Source organism: Emiliania huxleyi (genome assembly GCF_000372725.1).
Source record: "Emiliania huxleyi CCMP1516 unplaced genomic scaffold EMIHUscaffold_40, whole genome shotgun sequence".
Lineage (NCBI taxonomy): Eukaryota > Haptophyta > Isochrysidales > Noelaerhabdaceae > Emiliania > Emiliania huxleyi.
In genome coordinates, this window is record NW_005198965.1 from 528,833 (window position 1) to 538,683 (window position 9,851).

Genomic DNA, 9,851 nt, shown 5'->3' on the forward strand with positions numbered 1-9,851 from the left:
ATTTTTTAAATTTTAAAAAATTTGGAATGAAAAAAATTTTAAATATTAAATATATAAAAATATGGGAAGGGAATTATTTTTAATTAGAAAAAAGTATGGATATAAAGATTTAAATTGGGAGTTGAAAATTGATGGAGGTGAGGTGTAGAGTTGGAGAATGTGTGGGTGGGAGGGAATAGGTTGAGAGGTTGGAGAAGGTGTGGGTGTGAGGGTTGAGGTTGGAATTGATGTTGTGTGATGTGAGTTGTTATTTTAAATGATGGAAAAGAGATTTAAGTATTAGATGTTGATAATGGAGGGGAGGTAGTGAATTTGATTGGGTTAGGAGGAGGTGGTAGAGAAGGTTTTTTGGGTAGTGGTCTGAGAGGAGGTGTTGGTGTTGGTTTGAAGTTGATGGTAGTAGTGAAGGAGGTAAGGGGGACCGGTAGATTCGACCGAAGCAACCCTTTCAATATGAGATGGCCCGCATCGTTTCGTTGGGACTGGGGCAGGGCGGGTGATTTGAAGTTGAGCTGCGATGATGTTGTTGATGGACGGACCTGTGAGGACGGTTGTAAACCATCCGGGCTGCCTTCCGGGAGCGCCTGGCGGCCGTCCTGGAGGCTGTGCCGACAGAGAGGAGCTGGTGAGCGCAAAATGGCAGGCGCCGTTGATGGAGATCATGTCTGGAAGCGGCTCTGCGGGGACTGGCACTGGTGTTGGTCCAGAAACAGCGACGGCGAGGGTGACGGTGAGCAGGATGGTGAAAACGCAGTAGACTCCGGAGCCGAAAGCGACGCGAGTCTTGGCGCGAGCCACGCAGGCCGCAGAGAGAGCGCAAGCGGCGGTGAACCGCTCGCGAGCGCACACAACGAGCCGGCGGGCGGCAGTGAGAAAGTAGTGGACAAAGTCGACGGTGACGACAAAGATGGAGGTGGCGATGGAGAGGGCGAGCTGGATGATGGGCGGCGCTGAGCCGAAGATGGCGCGGGCGCAGGGGCGCAGGCCGGAGACGGCGCGGGCGCGAGGGCGCAGGCCGGAGGTTGTCGTCGAGAGTGACGGGATCGCCAGAGTAGTCGGTGATCAGATAGGTCATTTTTTCGCTGCTGGGCGTGGCGGAGATGTCCGCCATGACCTCGGGGGTGGAGTGCACCTCACCGTAAGGTACCACGTTTGAGCGCGGAGGCTCAGAGCCGGAGGGTGGCTGGCTCTATGTAGGACTGTAAAGGATCAAAGCACTGCTTCACGCGAACGCTCGCAAGGGACGTAGGACCGTGACAAGATTGAGCACAAGGAAGCTCGAGTATTGACATTGGGGGCACGGCGCGGGATGCGCCGTGCTAGTACACTGTGAGTAGTGTGTAGTGTGTGGAGGGTGGCACAGGCGTCCGACCGAATTCAGACGTATCCTAAAAGTTCGGCCGATTTGGGTCAAAACACTAAAAGCACGGCGCGCCGTAGATTTGGGGCAAAACGACAAAAGTGGGCCCGCCCGGGGCAAAATGGTAAAAGTCGCGCGCCGCAGGCGCGCGAAAATTTTGGACATTCTACTCTCCGGCGGGCGGCGCTCTCCAAATACTCCAAATGTTTGGACACACACCGGCGGGCGCTTTCGAGGCGAGCGGCAGCATTTTTCGAGCCATAGTGTGCGGGAACTACTTTGCCGTTTGCGGGACGACAGCTAGTACTTACTGCACCCGGGGCGCGCAGCGCCGAAGAATTTTTTGAAAAATGCTAAAAGTTGGGCCCTCCCCTGACCCGATCAAAAGCGTAAAAGCACCCGAGGCTCCAGAAACCTAACTAACCCTCAGACTACCTATGGCATTCACTGTGCTCCCGTTCCTGGCGGGTAAGGGCGAGGGTTTCCTCCTTCTTCGAATTCGAATGCGCTTGGAGCACTTGGAGTGCAGTCGTCAACCTCACATCCAGGGCCGGGGAGCTATGAAGCGCACCCAGCGGGCCGGATGATCGGGACTTCTCGTATTTCTTTTGAGCGACCACGCACGGAGTTTGCCGCGATGGCGGCCGGTTCAAGCGAGCCGCCCCGGAATCCGCCTCCACGCCCATTTGCATGCGCAATAGCCAATTGAAGCTGCGGCAATTGGGCCGACCGTGCTCTTGGGGCCGCATTCTCGACTGGTTATAAGAGCATAACCCTCTGGTGCTCACGGCCGAGCTGCTTCGCATTCGGAATCCGAGTTAGTGGCGGACACGGGTTGAGGCGCCTCTGGTGCGTGTGCAGTGCGGATGCAGTTCTCTTCACCTGCCAAGGTCACGCCGATGAACGTAATTTGAGGTAACTGTGAGTTCCACAATCGGCTCTGATTGAGGGAGACGACAGAAAACGGCTCGTGAGGCCGAGGGTGCAGGAAGCGAGTGGCTACACTACTACATGCTATCCTCTTCCGCACGCACCGCAGAAGGCAGGGCTCCCCGGCAGTCTTAGGATGGGTCAGGCGCATCAGACCAGATGCAACTGAGGGCGGCGGGTTGTCACCCTCCCCTGCGCCAGATCACCGTTGGATGCTCATGCGCAGTGCTGCCGACTCATGAGAGGTTTACGAGAAATCAACTCAGCCACACTTTCATAACTCAGAACCTCAGGTGGGCTCACAGCCTCGTGGTGGCACCACCCAGCACACTCAGTCTCAATCGGTCCAACGCTCTTGCTCTACGGACTACAGTGACGGAGTCAGGACGGAGCGGTGTGGCAGAGGCATGGGCAGAGGGCCGGCGCACGTGGGTTGGGGGTCGAAGGTTTGCGCACAGGGGAGGGGCGCTGCCTCTGTCTGGCACGTGTCCGGCGGAGGGTTCGACAATATATACATATACTAAACGAGGAAGATAAACCACGTCGAGACCTCGAGACACGTTCAACCTCACTGGAGGAGAGGCGCGTGACGGACTCAGACCCCGACCCCGAGTACTGGCCCCAATACTCCGCGTCGGCTGGGTGCGGCTGCCCGCACCCAGCTCAGCGCCCCGAGCACGCTCTCGCCGGTGTGGGTGCTGTCCCAACCGAGCCATCGTTGAGAGGCGGCTCTGCGTCGGGATCCGCGGCTCCGCGGGCGCGGCCGCCTCAAAGTCGCCATTAGAGCCGCCTCGATGGGAGCTTGCCACCTTGATGAGCGCGAGGCAATCCGATCAATGTCGCCAGCTGCCAGAGTGGTTGAGAGCCGGGTCGATTTGGAGGGCGACAGCAGCATTGCTCTGGTCACATCCGGCTACTGGCGTGCTATCGCCACGGCAATGGTCGTAGGCTTCGGCCGGTGGCCGCTACTGGACTTCAAGACCGAGCTGAGATGACGGATGGCCGAGCAAGCGAGCGGGAGCAGCTCCTCTCGCTCTAGACCCCTGTTCTTGCGGTATGTCTTTAGGACAGAGTTGCTTGCTGCGCCACGAATGGATCCGCAGCCGGCTCTGGCTGCTTCCTTTTTGACATGCGCCTGCCGCACTTGAATGCCAGCGTGAAGGCGGTCACTTCGTGAACAACGTCCAGCACGCGGGACGCCCTTCACTGACGCACGCGGCGAAACGGGGCCGCAACCACAACGCTCTCAGCGGTCCGCGACGGATTTCGTTCCGTGTGCTAATAGGGATAGCTTCGCAAAAACACAACCCCGGACCCAAGCCGCACAAGCACAGACAGTCGAGAAGGGAGAGACAGCAACGACAGAAGTCAGCGCTGGGTCCGCGTGAAAACGAATCGAGAGAGAGAAAGAGAGAGAGAGAGAGAGAGAGAGAGAGAGAGAGAGAGAGAGAGAGAGAGAGAGAGAGAGATGAGAGAGAGAGAGAGAGAGAGAGAGAGAGAGAGAGAGAGAGAGAGAGAGAGAGAGAGAGAGAGAGAGAGAGAGAGAGAGAGAGAGATTTGGTCTCTAGCTAGAACGAAAGCAGGGACGCCGTGCCCTTCATTCACGGGCGGCAAATAAAACGTTCACGGCCCTCACATTCCCCCGCCCGCCGCTTGTGTAGAAATTTTTATTTGCGAGGTTTGACGTCCGCCGCGCGCCACGTGTCCTCGAGTCGTCGGCGTCGGCAGAATGACAGCAAAGACAGAACGAGGCTACCGCAAACTGCAAAGTTCTCCTCCCTGTCGGCCGCAGCTCTCCTACCTGCATGGCCTGTCTCCCTGCAGTCGCCAACGCCCGTGAGCGATCCTTCCGCCTCACCGTCGCCGCCCTCTCTGCTCGGACACCGTCAGCGCCGCCGCCTTTGCCCTCACGCTGCCGACCTCGCCCTCGTCCTCGGCGCTCGCATCGCCGCCGTCGTCGCCAAAGCTGCATCCCACTCGTGCCACCGCCGTTGCCGCCATCGCCTGACCGCCTCCTCCTGCCACCTCTGCTTCCGACCCTCGCCACCGCCCTCGCCACCAGCCAGGCGTGCCACTTCACCACCCAGGCAGCACCGACGCCCTCGCCGCTGCCACCGTCGCCACCAACACCTTCGCTGCGACCGTCCTCGCCACCACCGTTGGCACCGCTACCCTCTTCAGCCGCCGCCCACTCCAGCCAGCCGCCACCGCCGCGTCACCGCCGCCCTCGCCGCCGCCGCCCTCCGGCCGCCACCGCCGCCGCGTCGCCGCCGTCCTCGCCGCCGCCGCCCTCGACAGCCACCACCGCCGCCGTGTCAAGCGCCGCCCTCGCCGCCGCAGCCCTCGCCGCCGCCGCCCTCGCCGCCGCCGCCTTCTGCTTCGCCGTCACCGCCGCCACAGCCGCCCTCGCCGCTGCCGTCGTCACCTCCGCCGCCGTCGACACCTCCGACTCCACCGCCAGCGCTACTAGAGCGCGGCACGTGGGAGCTGACGGTGATCTTTGCGACCCGACTGCCGTTTTCTCAGTATGCACAGAACTTCATCTACACTCAATGGCTACTGCGAATATGGGAACCCTTCACCGTCGCGGTACAGGAATACACCTCCGGTCCGCTCATGCAGCACTGCGGGCATGGGCAGCGGCCCTGCCTCCCGCATCGCGCGCAGGTCGCGTTGCAGCGCGAGCGCCTCCTCGGTTGTCTCGCGGGGACGCGGGGCATCGCGCTCGACCGGCGACGGGGCCGTGCCGAGGCGCAGGGCTGCCGTCTGGCCGAGCGACGTCCATGCGGTGTCGCCGACCGTCGCGAGGCGGACCCTCCCGCCGATCCCGCCGCTCGAGAGGAGGGAGTCGACCAGCAGCACGCTGGTCCTTCCCTCGGCGGCAAGGTTCAGCAGCAGCGTGTCGCATGGCACGCACGTCTTCCCCCCGCACGCGTGCCACGGCTTGCTACGGCGGGTGATGCCGTCGGCCATTGTCTCGGTGCACGACTCTCGCGTGACAAAGACAGTGAGGAAGTTTCCGCCGGTCGCCATCGCCGCCTTGACCGCGAGCTCCTCGGCATGCTCGTGGAAGCCGCCTGCGGAGCTGTTCTTTGCAGAGCCGCTCGCGAGGGGCGTGACGCCGCAGCCCGCGACGACAGCATCCGCCCACTCCTTTAGCAGCAGCGGCCTGGCGTGAAGAATGTTCCAGTTGTCGGCGGGGAGCGGCGGCGGCTGGCCCTCGCCATCGCTCGTCTGGATCGACTTGAGTAACCCCTGCAGCTGCGCGTCGTCGACGCTGGTGTACATCGTCCACGCTGCGGAAGTGTGGCCGATGCGCGCCCACTTGTCGTCTGTCCATTCGTTGCGGGGCCGCGCGGCACTGGCCTCGGCGAGCTCGAGCGCCGCCCCAGCCGGCATCGGCCTGGCCGGCTCGAAGGGCAGCCGGGAGATGCTCATGTCCTCCTCCCACTCACCGCCGGCGGTTAGAGTTCGGGAGCCGTCGAGCACTTTGCAGGCGAGCTCCTGCGCCTGCTCGCCCGCGCAGCTATAGCAGCTGTCGCCGAGGAGGAAGGGCGTGTTGCGGTAGCTGATCCGTGGCCAGCCGCTCGAGGGCGCGCAGCACACGTGCACAGAGCCCATCTCCTCGCAGAACCCAGCGCGGGCGAATGCGCCGTGGCACCTACGAGACAGAACGCTCAAGGATGGGCGTTCAAATGCAATGCAAGAGCGGTGCGCGATCCACACAGGAGCCGCACCACTTGCAAGGGGCCAGCGAGGTGACGGCGAGCAGCGGGCGCGCCGTGCGCCGTGCCGCTCGAGCGCCTTCAATGTACTCGCGCGCCAAGCGGAGCGCATTGCGCTCGGCGTGGTGGTGCAACGCGTGGTGGTGCCGCGGGCCTTTTGACGCGCAGACCCCGACCAGCCAGAAGTTGCCGTGCTCATCCTCCTCTTCGTACCAAACGATTGCTCCGATGAGGGCGAAAGGTCCGTGGCCACAGGTCGAAGTGGCGGCACTGCGCAGAACAATTTCCTCAGATCGACGCTTGAGCTTCTCGAGACGGCTCCTCTTGGCTTCGGCGGTCGTCGGCGTGGCCCCGCAGGGAAGCACGTGCAAGTGATCCCACCAGCTGCCGCGGAACCCTGGAGGAGGCCCCGCCGGCAGCAGTGGCGGCGGCGGCGACGCTGGCAGCTGTTGCCGCAGCTTCATCAGCCCCAATCGCTCGTCGAGCAGCGCGACGAGCCCCGGCAGCAGCTCCGCCGCCAGCTCCGCCGCAAGCGCCATCGCTTCGGTCGGCTCGTTCAGCCGCCTCTGTGCAACCGCGGCGCTCACTCGCTGCGCGCCGCGTGCGAGAGCCTCGAGCAGCGGGTGCAGCGGAGCGACGTCACCAGAGGTGAGTGTCGCATCCTCCGCCGCCACGCGCTCGATGCACCGCAGCGCAGGGGCCAAGCCATCCTCCGGCACGCTCCACACGGCCGCAGCGAAGCCGCTGCCCACGGCGTCGAGCTCCTGCGACAACGCTCGGGCTTGCATCCGCTCGATGCGGCGGTGCGAGAGGGCCCGCAAGTCAAAAGCAGCCTGTGTCGACTTGCATCCGCCGCGAATGAGTCTGTCCACGCAGTCTGGTCGCGCCAGGCCGCGCACCAGGTCGCTCCCCAGCACCATGGCTCGCTCGACTGGACCGGCAGCTCGGCACGCTGTCTCGGCGATCGCGATGAGAAGCTCGGTGCGCAGGGCTGCAGCCAGACGCGTCATCGGGACGAGCTGCTCAATCGCAGCGGCGACACACTGTGCGGCGGCGCCGAACCACGGTGGTACGGGTACGGGTACGGGGCGTAGCTCCGAGGCGAGCTCAAGCAGTTTGCACGCCTCTTTCGCGCTTAGACATGACGCCTCCTCGAGCGGCTCGCGTAGGTACAGCTGCCAGGCCCGCTGCTGCACCCCCGGGCGCCCCTCGAGCGCGGTCTCGATGCGGTCGTGCAGCCCGCCGAGCGCTGCGGCGGCGAGCGTGTCGCTGGACAGCGCGATGGCGGCCGCCAGCCCGGCGGCGGCGTCGCGAGGCATGCCTGCATCGACGGCGGCAACGTCGCCGGTGCCCGTCTGCACGAGCAACGCGACTGCCGCGTCGCCTGGCGCCGCGTCTGCAGCGCGTGCCAGCGTATCCCACAACAGCGAGCGGGTGATAGCGTGCTCAGTAGGCGCGAGCCGCCGCACGTCGGGCGTCGCGAGCGCCGCCAGCTGGCCGGCTGGCGTGGGCGCCTCGAGGGCGCGCCTCGCGAGCTTCGCCGCGGTGACGCCTAGAGTCACACCACAGGTAGCTCACGCACTGCCGCGCCCTCTCGTCTCCTCGCCTCGGCCCGCCACCTAGATCGACACCGCCGCAGTCACAAACGTGTCACGCTCCACCCGCCGCAATCGTGTCACGCTCCCACCTAAACACGCAATCATGTCACGCTCATCGAACGCTCATCACGCTCGCCTCCCGCCGCCGCCCGCCGCCAGGCTCGCCTCCTCCTCCTCCCGCCTCCCCGCCCGCGCCCTCCGCCCCCTCCCCGCGCGCCGCGAGCCGGGCCAGCGCGCCGCCCGGCTCCATCGCCGCGGCGCCGCCCACCTCGCGCGGCGGCGCGCCGCCGCAGGCCCGCAGCACGTCCGCGAAGAAGTCCCGGTGCTCCGTCGCCGCCTCCAGGCTTGCCACCGCATCATCCTTTGCGAGCCCCTCCGCCACCCTCGCGCCCTCCGACGCCGCCGCCCCCAGTCGCGACCAGGCGACGCGCACGCGCCGCTCCGCCTCCGCAACCTCTGCCTCGGCCGCCGCGACGGCGCGGGCGGCGCGGGCCGATCGCTCCGGCGAGTACACGGTCGCCGCGGCTGTGGGGGCGCATCCCGCCACTATCCGGCGGGCGAGCAAATCCGCAGCCCGCGCGAAGGCAGCCGCTCTGTCGGCCGCGAGCCGCGCCGCCTCGGCCAGCTTCGCCGCCTCGGCAACCTCGGCCGGCGGCCCGCACGCCGCGCCGTACCCCTCCAAGCCGGCGGCGTCCTGATCGCCACCCGACCCCTCCAGCGTCGCTCCCTCCGGCGTCGCTCCCTCCGGCGTCGACCCCTCTGGCGGCGAGGCGACGGCGTCGCCCGCGGAGGCGTCCCCCTCGGCCGCGTCCCCCGCGGCCGCCGCTGCCACCGCCCACCCACGCGCCGCCCCAGCCGCCGGCGGGGCCGCCTCCACCGCCCTCGCCCTCGCCCCCGCCGCCTCCTGCAGAGACACGCAGCGGATGGCGTGGCCGCATAGCGCCGCCGCTTTGCGCTGCCGCCCCTCCCCCTCCTCCGCCTCCGACGAGAGGCTCGCCGTCGCCACGGCCTCCACGATCCCACGCCCCTCCTCCTCGGCCGCCCGCCTCGCCTCCGCCTCGGCTTCCGCCGACGCCCGCCTCTGCCGCGCCAACACCTCGTCCGCCCACGCGGAGGCGGCGGCGGCGCGAAGCTGCCCGGCGGCCGCCCGGACCGGCCGAGAGCGGCGGCCGAGGCGGTCGAGAAGCGGGCCGTGTCCGGCCCGGTCAAAGCGAACCAGCTGAACCACGTCGAGCGACTCTCGCAGGTTCACGAGGTACTTCGCGAGGGTGCACTCGCTCAGCCGGTGGGGGTTGGCCGGGCCGCAGCGGCCGGCGGACGCGTGGCTCGAGTGGAGGCCGCGGGGAAGCGAAAGGAGCAGCGGGAGGAGGGAGGCGGCCTGTGAGGGGTCGGGGGTCAAGGGGGCGTGTCGGGTCGGGTCGTGCGGGGTCGTGCCCCGGGGCGCCACTGTGCTGCGATGGGCGTGGGGGCGGCGTGCTCGCGGTGCGTGTCGCGCGGGCGTGTCGCGCGGGCGTGTCGCGGGGGCGTGTCGCGGGGGCGTGTCGCAGCAGGGGACGCCCGCCCTTCTGTGTGGTGCACCACACGGTCACAGCGGCACCGGACCTCGAGATGTGGAGAGACGAGCCGAGAGGAGCCGGGGAGGAGCCGAGAGGGGCCCCGTGCTGCCGTGGGGAGCCGTGGGGAGCCGACGGGAGGAGGGATGTGCAGAGAGGAGCAGAGAGCCGAGTGAGCCGAGAGACCATAGAGAGGTGGCCGAGCAGGGGCCGGGCAGGGACAGCAGAGAGGGGCCGAGACGCGCAGGGAGGGGCGGAGAGGGCCGGAGGGGAGCCGAGGGGAGGAGAGGGGAGTCGGGAGGAGCCGGACGAGCGGAGACGCACCGAGAGGGAGCCGAGGCGAGGAGCGAGAGGAGTCGAGAGGAGCGAAGCGGAGCAGGGAGGACGAGCAAGGCCCCAGGGGCCGAGAGGAGCCGATGGGGTCCGAGGGGAGGGGAGGGGAAGGAGGGGGGGGGGGGGTTGGGCGAGAGGAGCCGAGAGGCGCCCGAGAAGAGCCCGAGGAGCCCGAGAGGAGCCCGAGAGGAGCCCGAGAGGAGCCCGAGAGCAGGAGGGCGTGGGCGTGCAGCCCGAGAGGAGCCCGAGAGGGGGCTGCGTGTGTGGCGCGGGCGAGGTTCGTCACTCGCGCTGCATGGCGGGCGCCGTGTGGGCTGTTGTCGGTGTGGTGAGTGCGTCGGAGTCCAACGCG